At 40.9% G+C, this 23,389-nt stretch overlaps 1 long non-coding RNA gene across 1 annotated transcript; it reads left to right on the top strand.

Annotated features, from left to right (window-relative positions):
• The first annotated feature begins 15,092 nt into the window (after positions 1-15,092).
• LOC308073536 lies at positions 15,093-18,637 on the top strand. Its single transcript, XR_013932002.1, has 3 exons — positions 15,093-15,195; positions 16,461-16,640; positions 17,510-18,637. It is a non-coding gene; the product is annotated as an uncharacterized lncRNA (long non-coding RNA).
• Positions 18,638-23,389: the final 4,752 nt, after the last annotated feature.

The raw sequence follows: 23,389 nt of genomic DNA on the forward strand, positions 1-23,389 counted from the left end.
TTCAGAACCTCTGCCTCTACCTTTTTCACATGGGCCTGTTATAGCGCCACCAGGAGGCCGATTTGTCCAAAAACCATTTTTTCCCATTACTCCTACAGTTTTTAACCAAACCTCATGCAAATCGGTACACAGTATCTCTATAGTCATGTGATCAACCCTGATCTGTCCGATTTCCCATATTCCATCCTCATTGGCTAAGGTTACCATCCAAAGTTTGCAGGATTGGTCCGTTTTGAACAAACTGCCTCAAATCATGAACGCAGCTTGCCATTTGCATAAAATTGCACACGCACATTCCCACTAGGCCGAGGAAGAAATGGCACTTAAAACTTTTCACATCAGCCACAGCCTCATGGTGGCGCTATAACAGGCCGATTTGCATTTTTAACTATAACTGCACCGATCTGCGTGAAACTTTGCACGCCTACTCCCTAGAGGCCAAGGAAAAACATCTGCACTGCATTTTTCACATCTGCTTTTTACAGCGCCACCAGGAGGCCGACTTATGTCAAATACATTTTTGGATATTAATCCTTCAGATTTTATCCAAACATCACACAAATCGGTACACAGTATCTCTATAGTCATGTGATCAAGACGCATCTGTCCGATATTTCATATTCCATCCTGATTGACTAAGGTTGACTTCCAAAGTTTGCAGGATTGGTCCGTTTTGAACAAAATGTATGAAATCATGAACGCGGCGTGCGATTTCCGTGAAAATTTGCACGCACATTCCCACTAGGCCGAGGAAGAAATGCCACCCTTTTCACATTGGCCTATTATAGCGCCACCAGGAGGCCACAATAACTTACCTGACCTGGCGGAGACCTGTGCTCCGAGGAGCACTTTTTCTAGTTTTCTATGAATTAGTCACCACATGGAGACTTGAATTAATAGATTTTTTATTTTTTTGTCGCATTCCTAAACCAATAATTTGATGACCGGCAGCGGTTCCGGTAGGAGACACCAAGAGTCTCCTTTGTGTCTCCTACCGGAACCGCTGCCTGCCGGTCCGCTGGTCATCAAATTATTGGCTTAGGAATGCGAAAAAGAAAAAAATAATCTATGAATTCAAGTCTCCATGGGGTGACTAATGGATAGAAAAAATATATATTTTTGGGGTGAGCTATCCCTTTAAGTGTCTCTGGGTTATGGTGAAAAGTATTAGCAAGAGCTTGTCAACACATTATAACTACATTGGATCACTCAGAACACAAGTTATGTATCTTTGTAGAAATATACAACATCAACTAATGCTGCTACTATACATATATCACAGCAAGGTCCCTGTTTTCTTGCTTGCTGCTGTATTTGTGATTCTCACCCATAGCAACTGGCCTCCTGTTGCGTGGAGGTGAAAGTCAGCTCAGGAAACACAGAGGAGAAGTGGATGTTAAACAAGCCCCCCACAACCACGTCTCCAGCCTTGTAAAATCTGTTGAGATGAAACGGTGCCTGTAACTCACAAGAAGAGGAAGGAGAGGAAGACAAAGGAGAGAATGAAGAGAACGATATCAAATACAAGTACAGGTATGAAAGCAGGTGTGTGTCTAAAGAAGCCCTCATGACTGTCCTCCTCTGCACCCTCCCCTCTTCTCTAAATCCATTGTCCAGTTGTTATGTTTTATACACAGTGCTGTGCCATCCCCTGAGCCAATGTCTGCCACTACGTAATGTTTCACAACACCCATCTGGGCAGAGGCAGAAGTAGAGGCAGGACGTATATTAACAATGCTTTCATCAAACTTGTGTGTGTCCTGTAATGTGTCAATGGCAGTGTCTGTCTTACCATGGTTACATTGAACTATTTACCCACTGTAGGCCAGGAAATACATTATGGATTTAAGAGAAGCAGTGGTGACACTAACTACAGTATGTACATTTAAGTACTCTTCGGGAACTCTTCGGACAAAAATTAAATAAACACCACTCTACGACGTGGACCTGGCGGATCACGTCTGCGACCCCTCATGGATGAGGCCATGAAGCGAGCTATCCGCCGTTCATCCACCAGATGGCACCGTCGCACCACAACGGTCCAGACAAGGTATAGGGTGGACACCCCTACGAATGGGAAGGCTACACATGAGACCGTTTCAACGGTGGGTGACGGCCCTGGGTGTTCCCAGCCGCCGTCTCTATCGCATAGTGCTAGTCACAGCAGAATGTGTGACGGCGCTCAGCGGCTCAGCCGCTGGAGGAACCTACAGTTCCTCTCAGTGGGGATTCCGATGGGCATGATCACCTCCAGGAAGGTATGCCAGCCAACGGATGCCAGCCTGCTGGGGTGGGGTGCCACCTATAATGGCAGGGCCGTCAGAGGTTTGTGGTCACACAAGTTACAAACCTGCCACATAAACTACCTAGAATTATTGGCAGTTTTTCTGGCATTACAGCATTTCCTCCCTTTCCTACGGGTCATGTACTAGTCAGGACTGACAACGTGTCGACACTGTGCTACATTAACAGACAGGGAGGAACGAAGTCTCGTGTGCTGCACGACTTGGCACACAGATTGCTTATCTAGAGCGAGCCACGATTGCTGTCCCTCAGAGCGTCGCATGTGGCCGGAATCCAGAACCTAGGGGCGGACTTGCTGTCCAGGGGACGGTGCCATTATGGAGAATGGTCACTGCACCCAGACAGAGCAAGAGCTAAGGGGCTGAGTGTGATATTGGTGGCCCCAATATGGGGTCACTGGCTCCCAGAGATCACACCGCTTTTATACGATCACCCCTGGCCGCTGCCATTACGCAAAGATGTGCTGATGCAGGCGGGGGACGAAATATTTTGTCCACCTCTCACGGCCTGGCCCGTGAGAGGATGACTCTGGGCAACTGTGGTTTGCCTGGGTGTATCGTCTCCAGTTTTGCGGGTTTGAGCTAGGGTGTGGGGGGTTGCCCGACATCTTGGGCCCTGTCTAAGAGGTGTTTTATTCAGGGTGCCTGTGATGAGGCTGATTGGACTTTTTTTGCCCTTGAAACCTTGCCAGGTTTTTATGCACCTAGGACGTGGTCGCGCATCTGGTGGCGAGTACAGTCCTGTGTGTCACTTCCAGGCATTGTCATACCTCGAGCTGGTAACTCGAAACTTTGGAATTACAATCAAGTAGGAGTTTATCAAATCTCTCCCATAGTGAGACCTCGAAGCGGAGTATTAAAATAGAACTACAGGTTACTACCGTAACCCTGGTTCTATGAAATACAAAGCGAGAGGTCTCGCAAAGACTCCCTTCTTATTCTGAAGGAACGAGTGAAGATCAGCCCCCTGACTATATAGGCGGAGGGCGGGACTTCCAGGTCAGGGGAGCGAATCAGAATCCAACCAAATGGACTTTGTCTGGAAGTGTATCAAGAAAATGCTTCTGTGTTCGCGCTAGGGGCGGAAACTCTGCCTACCCACCATTTTTGGGTACAAGGAATTCAACAGTAAAGACCGGAAGTCGATGCCACCACCGGAAGTGGGTGAAATTGCAATTCGTCCCTCACTCTGATTATTTTATGTGTCCCTACCTTCCGAACGCAGTCACACAGGTATATTGCCTCTCCGTCCACCATGTTTTCACGCACCACATTAAAAAGCAGATGTACTGGGGCGGCAGTGGCTCAGGGGTAGAGTGGCCGGTTGAGCGGCTGGGTGGGAACCACAAGGTTCCCAGTTCGATCCCGGGCTCCCCCAGAGTTGGTGTCGAAGTGTCCTTGAGCAAGACACTAAACCCCTAATTTCTCCCAATGAGCAGGTTGGTGCCTTGCATGGTTTCCTCCGCCATCGGTGTATGAATGTGTGTGAATGGGTGATAAAAGCGTTATATAAATGCACCATTTACCATTTACTTCCTGACGTAAATATTTGTATTCTTCTGTCTACAGTGACGTCACCCGTTATTTATCGATCATCCACCATGATGTTGCCGGGTCAAATCAGTGCATAGAAACCAAAGAATAGATTTTTAAGTGTATTAATGTATTAATCAGCATTGTTGTAACCAGAATCACTGTGAAGCAATTTATATTTAACTAGAAAAAGTGCTCCTCGGAGCACAGGTCTCCGCCAGGTCAGGTAGGCTATTGTGGCCTCCTGGTGGCGCTATAATAGGCCAACGTGAATTTCTTCTTAGGCCTTGCACGACAATCGGACACTGACTGCATTCATGATTTGAGGCATTTTGTTAAAAACATGTGTTTCGCCAAATTAGACCTGTTGGTGGCGCTATAACAGGCCAATGTTAAAAGGGTGGCATTTGTTCCTCAACATAGTGTGAATGTGCGTGCAAAGTTTGAGCGCAATTGGACGGTGCGTTCATGATTTGCGGAATTTTGTTCAAAACAAGCCAATAATGCAAACTTTAGATGTCAATCTTAGCCAATCAGTATGGAATATGAAAAATTAAACACATCCGTCGTGATCACATGACTATAGAGATCATGTGTACCGATTTGCGTGAAATTTGGATAAAATTGGAAGGAGTAGTATAAAATAATGTGTTTTACATAAGTCGGCCTTCTGGTGGCGCTATAAAAGGCAGATGTGAAAAATGCAGGGCAAAGGTTTTTCCTTGACCTCTAGGGAGTGTGCATACAAAGTTTTACACAGATCGGTGCAATTATAGGTAAAAACACGAATCGGCCTGTTATAGAGCCACCATGAGGCTGATTAGAAAAATTTCAAATGGTAGTTCTTCCTCGGCCTAATGGGAATGTGCGTGCAAAATTTCACGGAAATTGCATGCTGTGTTCATGATTTGAGGCATTTTGTTCAAAACGGAGCACTCCTGCAAACTTTGGAAGACATTTTTAGCCAATCAGGATGGAATATGAGAAATCTGAAAGACTTGTTTCGTTTAATGACTATAGAGATACTGTGTACCGATTTACGTGATTTTTGGACAAAATCTGTAGGAGTACTGTCAAAAAATATGTTTTGCACAAATCGGCCTCCTGGTGGCGCTATAACAGGCCCATGTGAAAAATTTGGCATCCAGGGAGTGTGTGTGCACAGTTTCGCAGCGACCGGGCCAACGGTGCCTGAGATTAGCTGTTCACAGACAGATGGACGGACGGACGGACACACAAACGGACACACGGACGGACAGGGGGTAAAACATACTCTCTCGCCATGCCTTTCGGCCTGGCGGAGACAATAATGAAACTAAGGCTTCACCCTGCGGGTGCAGAGAGTGTTGACCCCAAATTGCCTCACCAAGGCTATTTCTTTTTAGGGGCCATGTAGCCATTTTTTCCCCTAGCATGCCCTGACTCGTGACGTCATGGAGATAACCTGGTGCGAGTTTCGTGTTGATCGTCATTGTAGAACCAAAATTGTGGCCTTAGTTGTTTGAGGGTCAAACAAAGGTCAAGGTCAAGGCCTTTATAATGCCAGTTGCGCCCTGAGGCCACTTGTTCACAACTGCTACCGTAACACAAGCACACACTCGTGCAGCATGCTCACACAAGCTCCCTCTCTTCTTTCTACGTTCTGCCTGCACTCCGACCAGCAAAGCTGAGCGCTTGAACTTGATGCTTGAACTTGCCGTGATAATGAGAAGGGGTTGTAGGCTACTACTATACGTCTTTCTCCTCATCCATTTTAGTTGTGGGGAACTGTTTCAATTGCTCTGCTATCAATGAATCTATAATCAACGTATGACATTAATAATACAAATGTTATTACAATGTAGTTACAAATATGGTACAAACTGATACGTTTGAAATCACCTTACATTAACTGGAATGCACTGATTTTAACCACTTCTTATATCCTCTATATTTCGTGAAGCGGAGCTGAGTTGAGTCACGCCACACCAAATCACCAAAAATAGCCGATCTCAAAGGACTGAACAAGGAACGTGTCGTGATGCGATCTGACGCGTTGTCACAGTGTTAACTTGTAGATCTGCTCTTTTTGGAGAACGTTCCCCCCATAATAATCATGCTATCTACCTGAAAATCTATATTACTGAGAAATATATAAATAAATCATAAATTATTTTGTAACATTTTCATATTATAAAGTTACATAATTCTACTCTACATACGACATCGTTATAGGGAAAGTGGGCACCTGTATTAAAGATATTACACTTACACTATTGACAATCTCATCAAATAAACAATTAAATCTGAACAGCTGATTTATCAAGGCATTGACCCATGTCATATTTAATTGGTGTTATTGTACTGTTTCAACCTTGTGGTCTTTGAATGGCCTCTAAGGCCTGTGTTAATTGAATAACAACACTGTTAGTGTGTTTGTGGAAATACCTGGCAGATGACGTAACTCAGCTAAGGGACTGTCATTTGGGACACAACTGAGTTGAAGATGCCTTAGGCTTCACTCTTGTTTTCCCTTAGGAAAGTGGCCACCCAAGAAATCTGGCCTCCAATTTTGTCAGAAGACTGGGCACCTGAGGTGAAATATTTTTTTGGGGGAAGACTGGGCATTTTTTTGGACTGGGTAATACTATTGTAATAGATTAACAAATTGCAAAACTCACCAAGCCAAAAGCCATGGTGGAGTTGGACTCAGACTTGAATGTTAACCCATGGATCATTGGACAACCTGGGCCCTATTTCCCGAAAGGTGAATTAAATAAGCCTGGGCTTAAGTCAAATCCAGGCTTGACAAAGTCGGGTCCGTATAGCCTGGTTTATTCCGTTCCATGAACGCCAAGCCAGGCTGAAAAGGAGCGACTTTGTCGAGCTAGGCCTTGTCAAACCAGGCTAAAAACGGCCATAGCCATCCTTGTCCAGGTATACTTTTTGTGTAAAAAGCCCATTGAGATTGGGCTGTTTTTAGCCCAAGGAGTGGTTTTGGTGCAAAACAAATGCTTGCAATGGATTCAGAATCATAAAAACACCCTAGTTTGACCCCTCACATGCTACTTAAAACAGAATTAAAATTTTTTTTTTTTTTTGCCCTGCATGGAAATGCAGGGAAATGGTGGGTACCCCCAACTTTCAGCAGCTGTCAAAAATTCTCCTAGGGAAACTGCATTTCAGTCTTTGTGAGATGTGTTACTAGACACCTTTACAAACACATTGGTGAAGATTTTTTTTGGTAAGGAATTTATTCCAAGATTGGAAATCTTTCTGCTAATATCCCCTGACTATAAAGGGCAATCTGGTAAAAAAAAAAACTCCATTGACTAGAAATTGATAATTTAAAATATGCTCCTCATTGACATTGTACAAGAGGCTCTTTTAAGCCTGTCACTAATAATTTACACACTCACACGCACACGCACACACACACACACACACACACACACACACACACACACACACACACACACACACACACACACACACACACACACACACACATACGTGTGTGTGTGTGTGTGTGTGTGTGTGTGTGTGTGTGTGTGTGTGTGTGTGTGTGTGTGTGTGTGTGTGTGTGTGTGTGTATAAATATGTATGTATATATATGTATGTATGTCAGACATTTTTTATATTCTAAAAAAAAACTAATATATAACCAAACATCTACAATATGAACTATAGTGTTAACAGAGTGACGATGACATATCACATGAGTCATTGTGAAACAATTATGATTCATGGTCACACACTATTTCGGTAATATAATTAAATTGATTATATCTTATTGTATTTATTTCATTTTATTTGAATGCAGGGTCATTAAAATGAGTCCATATACAAACATATGTGTTGAATTAACTGTGGAAAAAGTCATTGGTTTAAGATTGGAGTCATTGGACAGCTATATCACAGAACTTGAAGAACAAGGCACTGAATTAATTAAGCTTGGCTGTTAGCCTGGTCCGGACCAGGCTAACTTCACAGCTAAATTGCCATGTTAACTATAAGGTAGGATTGCTTCAATTCTCTTTCGTGAAATCTAGTCATGGATACATTTAGCCAGGGTGAACTGGCTAAACTAATCTGGCAAGATAATTCAGCTTTCATGAAACCGATTCATCCCTAATCCTGGCTAAATTAAGTCAAGATAGGTGTTAAAGCCAGGCTTAAGCCCTAATTCACCTTTCGTGAAATAGGGCCCTGCTCTAACTCCTGAGCCACAGCCGCCCCATGGCACATGGCCCCATGCACTGGCCTTGGCACTTTTTTCACCCCAAATGCTCTCACATTCAGTTAAGCCAAAACCATGTAGAGACCCCAAATTTGACACAGAGACCCCATATTCGACACTCAGGACCGCCGATAGTCTCAAATTGGTCTACGCTACGGCGTTAAAATAGACCAGGTTGCTTATTTCTCTCACTAAACTTGGCAACGTTTTTAGATCCTGCTGTTAAAGCACTAAAGTATATTGTCATAGTAATCATTGCTATAGAGTGTTTGTTCAGGACAGGGGTCTCTTCAACTCTCCAGCTCTTTAATAAATACAAAATACAATTTCAGCCAATCAGGAAAGAGTACCCGTTTATCAGCTTCAATTTTATAGTGTTCCAGCAGTTCCAATTTTGTCTGCTCATCTCTTTGTGTCATCACTTCCAATTTCACTTGTTTAGTTTGTAGCCTGTGCGAGTTCTCTCTCCTGATTGGCTAAAATTGGTATCCCGGCCTGAACATATATTTTCTGATTACTAAAGAGCTGGAGAGACAGGGAGACAGACCCCTTTTACTTACTGACCACTTTTAACAAAATAATGATCCTACCTTTAAGCTGATATTTCTAAATGACATCTTTATTCCTATTTATGCTCAAGTCTTCATTGTTGTTTCTTCAGGCGAGGCAGTTTTGGGAGCACACATTTCAGTGTAAATTTGCACCCCTGCCATTTCCAATACACTAACACTTTTACTTCTACTCCACTACATCTTGGATCCAAATATTGTACTTTTACTCCACTACATTTATTTGAAAACTTTAGTTACTAGTTACTTTGTAGATTTTGATTATTATTACAAAATGGACAGTAACCACTTAAGCCCTATATAAATATATATATATATATATATATATATATATTTCGGTCATTTGAAAATAGCCGATCTACAAGCTCACAATGTGTCGCGATGCGACGCATTGTGAGCTTGTAGATCTGCTATTTTCAAAAGATTTTTATACATTTGAAAACTTGAAATAGGACATTCTGCACAATGAGTAATTTTACTTTTTGTTCTTTAAGTACATTTGGATGCCAATGCTTTTGTACTTTTACTCAAGTGCATTTTGAATTTCTGGACTTTCTGGACTTTGTAACAGAGTATTTCTATATTGCAGTATTGATACTTTTACTTATGTAAAAAAATTGAGTACTTTTTTCCACCACTGGGGGCAGGGGGTAATTATGTGTCCTTCTGAAGGTGGTCTGTATTGGAGGCAGGTTCCACTTGCTGCCCACTGGGAGGCGCCACAGGTGCATCAAACAGACTTAACAACAGCTTCTTCCCCAGAGCCATCACCATGATGAATCCCTCCTCTGCCCCCTGACAACAGAGTATAGTTATTATTAGTGCAGTGCTATTGCATTACACATTTTTACAATTGTATATAGTTGTAACATTTTGAACAATTGTGTACAATTGTACAAAACTTTACATAGTAGGATTTTTCATGTATCATCAGATGGCACACACACACACACACACACACACACACACACACACACACACACACTACACTCACTGTGTGTGTGTGTGTGTGTGTGTGTGTGTGTGCGTGTGCGTGTGCGTGTGCGTGTGCGTGTGCGTGTGCGCGTGCGCGTGTGCGTGCGCATGTGTGCGTGCGTGCGTGCGTGTGCAGTCAGAGTGTGCAGTCAGGACTAATCCTGTTTTGGAATGGTGCAGTCATGCAACATTTCCTTATTAGTATAATGTGCACACATTATGTGCCAATTACTTACAAACCAGGATATACATGTCTTTCTTTTAGCCAACTTCAAAGGTGAATGCATTGTTTTCCAGGTGTTTTTTTTCTTTCTTTCTTTTTTTTCATTTGGTCATGCCCATTGTTCCACCCCCTTGTAGCTGTGAGCTTGGAACGTTTATGGGTGAATCGTCCCAGGTACATGTTACATACATCCACAAGGTTTGATCGGCCCAGGGGTGTTCCTGCTCATAGACTAAAAGAAAGATTGATTGAGGAATTGTAAAACACTGGGACACTTATTTCAACGGCATATGGTGGAACAAATTGAACTTTAGAAAAATGCAGTATGCCAGCTGTGTTGAACAATGTTGAAGTTGCGGTCCTGACTAATAACCCGCAGCCTAGATACAGCATGCTACTATAAAGAGGAGAGCACAGTTAGGCAATTGGAAACACCTGCTGATCAATTAACCATGGCACTGGTCCCATGATTTTCTCCCCGTTACTCCACTGACAGTGGTCTTAATTGAGTGAGAGTTCACAGAAATGCTAATAAAAAACTTAAATTCTTCACTCACTGCATTATATTCAATGCCTGTGTGCAATTTCAAATCAATAAATTATTGGTCAACCCATTGAGGAGAGAAATGGTGGAGGGCATTTCCACCCACAGCAGAGATTTGAGTGAGAGTTCACAAACATTCGGACGGACGGACGGACGGACGGACAGACGGACAGACGGACAGACGGACAGACGGACAGACGGACAGACGGACAGACGGACGGACAGACGGACAGACGGACAGACGGACAGACGGACAGACGGACAGACGGACAGACGGACAGACGGACAGACGGACAGACGGACAGACAGACGGACAGACAGACAGACAGAAGGAAAGAGGTTTCCACATGCATAGTAGGCTAGTAGAATATAGTAGGATTATAGTACGACGTAGCAATGTAGGTTATCTTTGGGACGATACTTCTTATCTGTATCTTTAACCTTGAGGCTTTTGTTAGATTCTACAGAATGCATCAGTTGTCCAGAGGACTTCTGGTCTAATCCCCAGCGTGACCAGTGTGTCCCTAAGAGCATGGAGTTCCTCTCCTACCATGAGGGCCTGGGTATCTCCTTGATAACATCTCATTGCTTGGCACACTTATGTGTGCCATTATCCTGGTAAAGACGATGGTGGTGTTGGCCGTGTTCAAGGCCTCCAAGCCTGGTGGCACAGACATTCTGAAGTTTTTCGGTGCTATGCAGCAGAGAGGAACAGTTCTGACTCTTACCTCCATCCAGGCAACAATCTGCACAGCCTGGCTTGTGTCTGCCTCACCAACTCCTCATAAAAACACACAATACCACAGTGATAAGATAGTCTATGAGTGTGAAGTGGGATCAACAGTTGGTTTTGCAGTGTTACTAGGTTATATTGGTTTACTGGCACTCCTCAGCTTCATCCTAGCATTCATGGCAAGGAATCTTCCAGACAACCCCAATGAAGCCAAGTTCATCACTTTCAGCATGTTGATCTACGCCGTGTGGATAGCCTTCATCCCAGCATATATCAGCTCTCCAGGCAAATATGCAGACGTAGTGGCATTTTAGCATCTAGTTTTGGCCTTTTGGTGGCACTGTTTGGACCAAAGTGCTACATAATTATTTTAAAACCTGAGAGAAACACTAAGAAGTCCATCATGGGTCGCCATGCCACCAAGATGTAGAAGTAGAAATTCAATGACAACACACTTTCTGTGATTTTTTTCCTCTTTTTTTTTACCATAAGTGTAATCCGGTCAGAGATGCAAACATCTATTATCTATGATAAAGAAAAGTTGGTGAAAAGTTGACAACCCTTCCTTAAAATATGGTACAAGAGATAGTCATATACATACAGTTAGGTAAAATGTAAAGATTAATTTTAGAATAACTTTTACCGCAATGAAAGGTTGCTTTTAGAATAACTTTTACCTGCAGTAATTTAGCTTAAAACGCCATTTAGACCTGACGCAGATTCTAAAAATGCCTTCTAAATCCTGACCTAAGTTTTCTGAAAAACTTCAAATATTTATTCAAAAATTACAAACAAAATATGCTGCTATATACTGTACAACAACAACAACCCCAAAAGGGGTTCTCCGATTGAAAGATATAGTTAAATAGGGGTTCCAGGTCTAAATTGGTTAAGACTAATGTTTGCTGATACAGTGCAGCTTCTGAAAGGCTGAGTGGACTGTTTCAACACAGGATAAATCAGGATGTCACACAGAGACATCCTGCACATTCCTCTGAATCTGTTGCAACTTTATTATTTATAAACTAATGAGCGTGCTGTCAGGTCACTTTGTATTTCCTGATACCAAACGAGCATGACAGATCTGTCCTTTTTTTAAAACATATTCCATCCTGATTGTTTAAGATTGGGGTGATTCACAACTCGCGTTGTCCCAAATACGCGCCTAGTTGCCGTCCTAGCCCCTAGACCACCAATTATTTTAGTGCTCAGCACACCTTTCTGCACCTTTCAACACAACAGAACATTTTAAACCTCTATGGAAGCGTTGAATACAAGTATGTTTTAATTGTGGTTAAAAACGGGGGACAAAACATTGTTCAAGTCAGATTTTGTATTACATTTTTATAAAACACTATTTTGATTTGGGGGGGGGGGCTGTCCGGACCAAATTGCCAGGGCTGAATTTTGGTCCCAGTCCGGCCCTGGTCGTAACGCACTGACCCACCAACCTCTGGCCCCCTGCTACCTTACAGCCACTTGCCCCTATACTACCCCGCTGCCTATTCCTGCCACGGAGCAACAGGCTCTTCACTTGCCCTGAGTCCTTCACCTCGCTCCAACACCTTACCCCTTCCTTTTGTCTGAATAAACACGCCTACTGGCTTCACTCTGTAACTGTGTCTGGGTCCCTCTGTACTGCTGTGGATTCCCTAACCCGGCCACAGCATGTCATTCAACTGGTATTTTAATATGTAAGCACAATAAACTTAAAGGGATATTTCACTTTCAAACATGTTTGGGGTCATTTTAACGTCTGCTCAGGCTTTAGTGAGCACCCCAGACATTACATACAGACAGTTTTTAAGTTGCTTGATTCAGTATTTCGATTTTTGATATTCCTTTTATCAGACACGCCTCCTTCCTATACAAGCCCATTGTAACTTCAAACTCCATTTTAACCATGTTAGATTCATCGAAAACGCCCGTCCTTGATTCTGTTGACTGATATTGTCCTTCTAATGTGTTAGGGGGCGTGTTTTTTCAATTACCTTTTTAAATGTTTTAATTATTATTGTTATTATTACTATTATTATTATTATTATGATTATGATTATTATCATTATTATTATTATTATTAAAAAATGGCATTAGAAGGACAATATCAGTCACCAGAACCAAGGATGGGTATTTTCAATGAATCCATCATGGTTAAAATAGAGTTTGAAGTTTGTATGGAGGAGGGGGGTGTAATAATAATAAAATGATAAAATGAATACCAAATATCTAAATTCAAGTAACTTAAAAACTGTCTGGGGTGCTCACAAAAGCCTGAGAAGTCGTTAAAATGACCCCAAACATGTTTGAAAGTGAAATATCCCTTTAACACAGAAGAATGTTTCTTTGAAAATGAACAAAACTATCATCTGATGGTGTTGACAAACAACTGAATGAGATGAAAACGGATTAAGTAGCCTACAGTAGCATTTCTTAAACAACTGACTAAGAACACAGATGAAGTACAATAACAAATACCCCAACAACATCAACAACTAATAACATGTTTAAAAGCATTTCATTTAAATTATATTATTGTGGTTTTAGAATCTACTGTAAAATATTATATATTAATGTTGTGTTTTTCATTCCATTGTGTTTCCATTGTTGTGCTCTTCTCTTATTTAGAATAAAAGACAACGCATGAAAAAAGGTATACAGGCAACCATGAGAGAGAGAGAGAGAGAGAGAGAGAGAGAGAGAGAGAGAGAGAGAGAGAGAGAGAGAGAGAGAGAGAGAGAGAGAGAGAGAGAGAGAGAGAGGTATTAACACGTGTTTTCTTGTAGACTGTGTTTTTCATGTTATAGTTTTTTTTTACATTGTTGATCTGTATTATTTTCTCCTGTTTTGAACAGAAGACAGCCCATGAAAGAGAGAGAGAGAGAGAGAGAGAGAGAGAGAGAGAGAGAGAGAGAGAGAGAGAGAGATTAGGTAATAAAATATGTTTTGAGCTTTTCAACACCACATAGTGCAGCAGTAATCTGATCCAACCAGCACCTCCTGTCATGGAACCAAGGATAAACACTTCTATCCATGCAGGTAATGCCACAGCCACATAATACTCTGTATTCATTGACTTAAATCACTACCTCTGCCCCTCATGCCCTGTGCTTGATCTGCTGCCAGGGGCCTCATACTAGGGTTCAGCTAGGGCCACAAAGAGACAAAATACAACCAACCCAATTGTAGGATTTAAGTTATATTATCTTAACATACTCTACCATACAGATTGGGGAAAAAATACATTTTATTCTTTAAAAAAAGTGACATAGTGTCGCTTTAAGCTAAAATATATGAATCTTTTGTGCATTTGGGCCTTTCAGACACACAAAAACATAGTTTTTGGCCATAAAAACGCATATTTTTGTAAACGGATAAAGAAGTAAAGATTTACAAAAACATCTGATTCAGTGGAACTGTGTAGACATGTAATGTGGAGCTGGTGTGATGATGACGTCACCACCCTATTCGCGCATGCCCATGCGCATGCCTTAATGGGAAAAAAATAATTTACTAATAAATTAATCTAAATTAAACTATAAAACATATTGCTTAGCAAAATGGAAGCATGTGATTAAGACTTGACTTGTTTGCGCCAGCAAAACTGGGATGGGTATCGTGGCAAACTTTCAATTTATCTATAATAAATAATAATAATATTAAAGTCGCCCCCGTACTATACTGTGTTGCCCCTAGCCCTAGGGGAAAACCACACTAATAGAAGGAACTGAGTCAGTCAGTTATTGTTCACCCGAATTAGAGGTCATTATCTTTTTGTGTTATTAATTGTCATATTTGGCAATATTGCTACAGTATACTCCATTGGATTTAAGTTATCAATAAAGTACTTAATTTGAGGCATTTTCTCCTGCTTTTGTAGCCAGCTGTGTTCTCCATTAAAGTTGGGCTGGAATCTGACTCGTGCCAGTTTTACAGCATGTGCATGGTGTGTTAATAATATGTTAATTAGGGGGGCGTGTTCAAAGTCACCGTTCTAATAAACCGAACAAAACATTTTCACATGCACTACTATCTGCACGTTGAGAACTGGTTCAAGTTGAGATGGGTGCCTGTTGTTCCTGTGAACGTTGTTGTAAAGGTAAGTCAAAACTGTTTTTTTTTGTGTGTGTACCAGCATAAGGAACAGTACATTTGCAAACATTCTTACTTTCTAGATGAATAAATAAAACTACAGTGAATTATTTGTTGGAAGATATTTGTTCCTACTAAGAGCACCCTTTAATAATTAGGATGTAAGTGTCTGTAGCAGACAAGGTGTCTTCAAGACGTGCATTCTGCACCAGCATGCTTAATAATGTTTGTGTAGGCTGCCTGATTGCCGGATATAAACCTCTGTTTTTTTTCTTACATTTTTATCCCGCGATTTTTGTAACCCATTTTTTTCACCCGGTGCCAATTTCCTAAGTGATCCTGGGCGCTACACCAGCCCTACACCAGCACTACACCAGTCCCCCACAGTAGGGAGGCCAGGGCCGAGCTCATGCTTCCTTCATTGCATGAGAGCCAACTGACCTTCTTGTCACCTGACAGGGGGGAGTTTCCCTGGTTGGACGTAGCGCGTGGAAGGAACACGTTATTCCAACCAGTTCCCTTCCCCTCCATCAGGCGCCCCGGCTGTCATGGGGGAGGCGGTATAGCGACCAGGATTACTACATGTTTTTGTGAGGGTATTAACTACCCTAGGAGACACGGGGAGAACATGCAAACTCCACACAGAGTAGGCCCTTTCGCCAACCCCACCTAGGGTATGGGCGCTGATGACGCGGAGGAGAAGACACGCCCCCCAGCGCCCACAGCGTCCCCGGCGGGAATCGAACCCAGGACCTTCTAGCTGTGAGGCGACAGCGCTACTGACTGCGCCACCGTGCCTCCTATTAAACCTCTCTTTGTATCACTATAAACTTAAGTAAAGCAGTTCAACCAAACCTGTGTGAGCTCATCAAGATGACTAAAACATTAAAATAATCTCTCAGTAAACATTAATTAGGTCTGGGGGGATTTCCTCATTATATATAGCTAAAATCTGGCTAGGATTTAAAAAAAAAGCAGAATAGAAGTTTCACAGTGCGACACTTTGTGCCACGCTGCAAGCTTGTACTGCTATTTTTAAACATTTTTGAAATATCTTGAAAGTGTGTTGTTTTTTTTACACAAACCTCTTCTGAGGGTCCCTGGCACAAACCAATTTGTGAACTAACTGGTGAAATCGGTTGGTCTAGTAGTCTTATTTGTCAAACATTAAATTTAACTTGAATTCACATAATATTGTTTGATTATGATTATGATTATGTTTATTATGATTATTATTATTAGTAGTAGTAGTAATGTTATTATATATTTTAGGAGAGGACGACAGTTCCTGCTTCGGCAAATGTATAGCATCTTGTCTGGGGAGCCTTATATGTGCAGCCCTGGATGATGCTGAAGGTGGTGACGGCTGACTACCCAAGAATGCTACGAATGTCACATGATGTGACATGGGCGGACCATCTTTATCCAACACTTTAGCCGGTTGTCAAAAAGGTAGGTGTTTTCATTGACTTGCATCACAGTTGTAATGTCCAAGTCAATAGAGTCGTTCAAACGTGCTTCTTCCAATTGAGAACCATCGCAAAAGTCAAGTCCTTCCTGTCATCTGCTGATTTAGAAAAGATCATACATGCATTTATCACTTCCCATCTAGATTGCAATGGTCTGTAGTAGCCTACCCAGAAATCAATTTCCTGCCAGCAACTGATCCAAAATGCTGCTGCCAGGCTTTTGACCAATACTACAATTCACAACTCTCGTAAATGTCCCAAATACACGCCTTGTTGCCGTCCAAGCCCCAGACCACCAATTATTTTACTGCTTAGCACACCTTTCTGCACAGCAGAACATGTTATACATCTAGGAACACGTTGAATACCAAGTATTGTTTTAAATGTGTTAAAAAACGGGGGACAAAACATGGTTCAATTCAACAATATCCATTTATTCAATCAATGAAGAGGTTTTTTGGTAAGAACACTATTTTCTAAAATAAGACATAATGTATTTCACAACTTGATTTGTGGCAACTCCATGAGACACAATTTTAATTTGATCAGCCCAACAATAATAATAATAATAATAATAAAGTCTTCAATTTAATAATGGTATTTAGTCATTAATTATAGTAATACAACTCATTATATACGAATTTTTGTTCATATTTCAGTTGAGTTGCAGGCTCATCGGGCACATCACCACCATTGAGAAGAGGGAGGAGGAACCGATGGGCCGCAGCTGTGGCTTGTTGTCCTGTTTAAAAGAGCACTCTGCCCTTGAGAGAGAGAAGATGACGACCGGAGAAACAAGCAGAGCTTTGCTATGCATTATTTCTCAACATCTCTCTCTTTTCTCCTCTCTAGAGGCCGACACAGCCATTGATTGGGACCATGGGAGCCTGTCGTAACGCACTGACCCACCAACCTCTGGCCCTCTGCTACCTTACAGCCACTTGCCCCTACCCCGCTGCCTGTTCCTGCCACGGAGCAACAGGCTCTCCACTTGCCCTGAGTCCTTCACCTCGCTCCAACACCTTACCCCTTCCTTTTGTTTGAATAAACACGCCTACTGGCTTCACTCTGTAACTGTATCTGGGTCCCTCTGTACTGCTGTGGATTCCCTAACCCGGCCACAGCATGTCATGCAACTGGTATTTTAATATGTAAGCACAATAAACTTAAAGGGATATTTCACTTTCAAACATGTTTGGGGTCATTTTAACATGTACTCTGGCTTTTGTAAGGAGCCTAGACAGTTTTTAAGTTGCTTAATTCAGTATTTAGATATTTGATATTCACTTTATCAGACACGCCCCCTTCCTATACAAACCCATTGTAACTTCAAACTCCATTTTAACCATGTTAGATTCATTGAAAACACCCGTCCTTCTAATGCGTGAGGGGCCCGTGTTTTTTCAATTACTTTTTACTTTTTTAAATTTATCCATTTATTTATTTATTTTTTCATTTAAAAAAAAAAAGAATGAAAAGAAAAAAGAAAAAACATGGCCCCCTCACCCATTAAAAGGACAATATCAGTCTCCAAAACCAATGACGGGTGTTTGTTTTTGATGAATCTATCATGGTTAAAATAGAGTTACAATGGATTTGTTTAGGATAAAATGAATATCAAATACCTAAATACTGAATCAAGCAACTTAAAAACTGTCTGGGGTGCTCACAAGTCTCCATGTCTCTCCAGCTCTTTATTAAACAGAAAATGCACTTTCAGAACTCAGACAGAATACAGATTAAGCAAGTGAATTTGGAAGTGATGACACAAAGAAATGAGCAGACAAAATTGGAACTGGAACATTATAAAAAATAAGCTGATAAATATGTACTCTCTCCTGATTGGCTGAAATGTTGTCACCTACCTGAAAATGTATTTCCTGTTTATTAAAGAGCTGGAGAGTCAGAGAGACTCCTGTTACTGAACAAACACTCTATAGAAATGATTATTATCAGAATATAGACTCCTTAACCTTTTAACAAAAAAACTTTTGTTTTAACCAAAAAATATCACTTATCCTACCTTTAAAAGCATTTAATTGAAATATTACTGTGGTTTCAGAATCATTTAAAAAACTGTCTACTGTAAAATAGGATATATTAAAGTTGTGTCATGTGAGATTAGGTAATACAATGTTTTATATTAGACTGAGCTTTTCAACATCACATAGTGCAGCAGTAATCTGATCCAACCAGCACCTCCTGTCATGGAACCAAGGATAAACACTTCTATCCATGCATGTAATGCCACAGCCACATAATACTCTGTATTCATTGACTTAAATCACTACCTCTGCCCCTCATGCCCTGTGCTTGATCTGCTGCCAGGGGCCTCATACTAGGGTTCAGCTAGGGCCACACATCCATCAATTTTTACAGTACAGCTGTAACAATTATAATAATACCAGTAATACTACAGTATAAGTGTAATAATAATAATAGTTGACCCTATTGTAAAGGGTCATGTCTATCAAATTCATGCAGTTTTAACATAATTCAGCTCTATGTGTTTCAAGTTTCAATTCAGACAATACAGAGTCAGTGGCCCCAGCTGACATTGCATTTGTTTATCAAGGAGTTATAGGATGATTGATTATTAGGCATGCCACAAAGATTACATCTGATCAGAATTATTTGAGATAATCGCTGTCACAGTGCAGCCTTGCCCTATAGATACCAAGAGAACATTGCAAGCATGCAATCTACACAGTCACAGTGGATTCCAATGAGTAACATCAAAGGTATCTGTGTAATGTCATAAAAAAAAAAAAAAAAAATAAGTGTGATCTTACTTTAATGATCTTTTGAATAAATTGCTGTGCAAAAAGTGATGCAATTATCATTTTGCATAACATCCATCTAAATATTTCAGTCATAGGCTATGATGAATGTGTAGCTGTGTTAATTGACTGCTAATCTGATTGCTTACCTGTGGTATAGGTAGGATCCACTATAGGGCAAAGCAGTGGCGGCCATGTTCAAGTGGTTCCACATATTCCTGGTGAATCATGACCATAAAACATTGATTCTGTGTCAAATAAGAATCAAATGTTAAAAACCCTTTTTTGCAGATTTCAAATATCTTTTTGACACAGAATCAAGTTTAATGGTCATGATTCACCAGGAGCCTGGATGGCTTGGTTCCAGGCTTAAAATAATTTACATAAATATTTCCGGGAATCTAAATGGGCTTTGAATGGGCTTGCTATCTGTGGAACCACACATGGCTGCTATGCCCTATATAAAGGAAGCTACAGGGACAGACATGCAGTTTTGTTTGGGCGGGCAAACAGGTAACAGCCCTGTGGAAGAGCTGCCGGGGCCCTTATTGAAGGGCATAGCCTTAGTGCAGTGTTGGGGTTTGTTTCCCTGAGTGTTGACCTTATTTCCTTTTTTTTTTAAATCAAGTCTTTATTTTTCAAGTATTTGTGTTTGTCTATTCAAGGCCTCCACTGTAAAATACGCTGTACAGGACCGTTTCTGCTGATTTTGGAAACAATTAAACCCCTACATTTGCATTTCTGGATTCGTCCATCTTTTTTGGAGCCTTGGCAATTATATTTTCAAACAAGAGAAATAGAGGAAATAGCAGATCTACAAGCTCACAGCACGTCGCGTTGTGAGCTTAGATCAGCTACAGTATTTCCACTAGTTAATCACAATTATTTGTACGACAATCACTCGTCAAGTAAAATGTCATGATCGTGACTGCCCTTATGATCAAACGGCTGGTTTACTTTTAGGCATCTTTAGCAGTTTCTGATTTGCTAATGAAGTCCACAGCATCTGAAAACATACCATAAACATTCAGCAGACTTTAGAACTTTAGATACTGTAATCAAAGTCTATCTAGAGACTAAATTATTTCTGTTGTAACCCTCAATATTTACAGTAAGAAAGCAATAGCCAGCACTCTGAAGTCCTTCTGGTATTTTAATTCATATACGCACGGACAGTCACATACACAGACTCGTTTCGGCGTCAAACCTTCTTCAGTGTGTATGGCAATGTAAAAATTTCTGACAATTATATAGGGGGGTATATAAGGGGGACTGGTCTCGGCTAAATTGAATGGTGGTCAAAAGCTATTGCTTAATTAGAATACTAAAATATCTTTATGTTGTATAGATGTTTATTACACGGCTTGGTTGAATGCTTGATTCTGATTGGTTAATCATCGGTCATTATTTCTGGATAATGACCAATGAGCTCTATAACGGACCGCTGTGTAATCAAAGACTCAGAACACCTGCTCATGTCAATCTGCGCTGCTTGGTTTTGTGCTTTATCCAACATGACAGCCATGTAAACAAACAAACAAACAATGTCATTTACAACTAAACGTTGCTCTCAAGAATGTTTTTGAAAACATTTGAAGTGAGAAATAGACGATGCAATAACCGACAAGTGATTCTATTTGATCCACTACACTTCCTTGTTTATCGTGGCGCAACAACGGGGGAATACCAAAACGCTCGCCCCAAAACACAGTCGCCCCGGGGCAAATCCGGTGGTATCACAGGCAAATTGGCGGTATATAGAATGTGTTTTGGGACGACCGGGTGAGTCTTCCGGTTACCTTATGGACTACTGTCATTTGTTTTCCGAGGCGAACTTGTCCACCCAGTCCAATACTTATGGAATACTTTCATTGCCGTAAGCAAGGAAATGCTTTGTTTTGTTGTTACTTTTGGGTCAATTTATTTATGTATTTACTCATACATTATCCCTTGCACAACATTTGGCAAACTTTTGTCTTGACAGACTTTTAACACACATTTGATATCTGCCATTATAAGCAACATTATAAAGACATGCATCATGATTTGTTTTTTAGTTAAAGGGGAAGACCACCCATTTTCAATATTTAACTATGTCATTAATATAGCATAAAGGAGTTGTGTGGAAATAAGAAAAATTTTAAATGTTAAAAATTTTAAATGTTAAACCCAAATTGATTTTGGGTTTAACATTGCAAATTACACCGTGATGACTCATCATGGTGTAATTTGCAATGTTAAACCCAAAATCAATTTGGGTTTAACATTTAAAATGTTTAACATTTAAAATTTTTCTTATTTCCACACAACTCCTTTATGCTATATTAATGACATAGTTAAATATTGAAAATGGGTGGTCTTCCCCTTTAATGAAATACTGTACCTACCTAGTTTGTGTGACAAATACAATAATATTGATTCTTGATTACTGATGCCAGCTCCACAGATGTGTAACAATGTGTAATTACCACTGACATATTTTATTAATTCATTAATTCAATCATTCAACTTACATATTTAGCCTGCATTGTAGCTCATGAAGGTGATTCTTACTGGTGAAGTAATTCCTAATTTATGCTTCATGGATGAAGTATAAATACTTTATTAATTTATGCTTCATGGATGAAGTAGAAATACTTTATTTACTTATGCTTATTGAATGAAGTAGAAATACTTTATTCATGTATGCTTCGTGGATGAAGTATAAATGCTTTATTGTCTCCGCCAGAGGTGGAGAGTATGTTTTCGTTCTTGTGCTTCCGTGTGTCCCCCGTCTCAGCCAAGCTAACATTGGTCAAGCTTTGCGTGACACGTGACAATATTGTTGTCACCAATGCTCTGATTGGCTAGCGAGACGCATGATGACATAGAAACCTATAAATAGGTGTGTCATTTTTTGAAGTGAGCTTCCATCAGCCAAGCTGGAAGAGACTTGGCCGTTGACGTCGTAGCTGTGGTAGAAGAGACTCGAACAGCGGTTCCCACCGTGCGAACAAGAGACTTTAGCATTGTAATAACAACAACACGTCCAAACTGGGAAAGTGTCTGTGATAGTTAACGAGAACAGTCAGGTATAACTTCTTGCGCCCACAGTCAACACACGTGTGGAAGGAAGCATTGGTCAAGTGACACGTGACAATATGTAATATAAATAGGTAAGACAGGATTAATCAGGAACAGTACTGGCGGAGACCTGTGCTCCGAGGAGCACATTTTCCAGTTAATTTATGCTTCTTGAATGAAGTATAAATACTGTATTAATTTATGCTTCATGGATGAAGTATAAATACTTTATTAATTTATGCTTCATGAATGAAGTATAGATACTTTATTATACAACAGGTAGTTCCGACCAAGCAATCTGATTGGTTGAAATAGCTTTCTAGCCGTGCTTCAAACCAGCATCATAGCACAGGCCTAATCACATTAATAAATCACTCCGCACTGCAGTCCGCACCTGCTTAGACCATATATGGCACAGCTGTGCTGTGACGTCACGCTGTCCCACGATAGGAAAACAAACAGACAGTACCCACCGCCGCCACCGGAGAACAAACAGCTACGCAAAATGGACTATGTTGTTAATTTTGACTTATTTGGTGGACTTAAGGTTGATCAATGGTTAGAAGAGAGCACACTAAATCGCCTAAAATCCTATAATAAAAGGAATAACTGGAAAAAAGTGTGCTTTATTTCAATGGTAACATCCATACTGTATAAATATCCTCCTGTGTTAAAGTAAAATTACTCCCATTTCGTTAACAGTCCAGTGTATGTTATACTTTATCGTACGAAGGTATCGCACGGCAAAAATAGCCGATCTACAAGTTCACAACGCATCGCCATCTTGACGCGTTGTGAGCTTGTAGATCAGTTATTTTGGCCACGTAACACGATCGTACGACGGAGCATATAGCCTACTGGAATCAGCTGTGTTGATGAGACGATGACT

This window comes from Gymnoscopelus braueri, assembly GCF_963280865.1.
Source record: "Gymnoscopelus braueri genome assembly, chromosome: 18".
In the NCBI taxonomy this organism is placed as follows: domain Eukaryota; kingdom Metazoa; phylum Chordata; class Actinopteri; order Myctophiformes; family Myctophidae; genus Gymnoscopelus; species Gymnoscopelus braueri.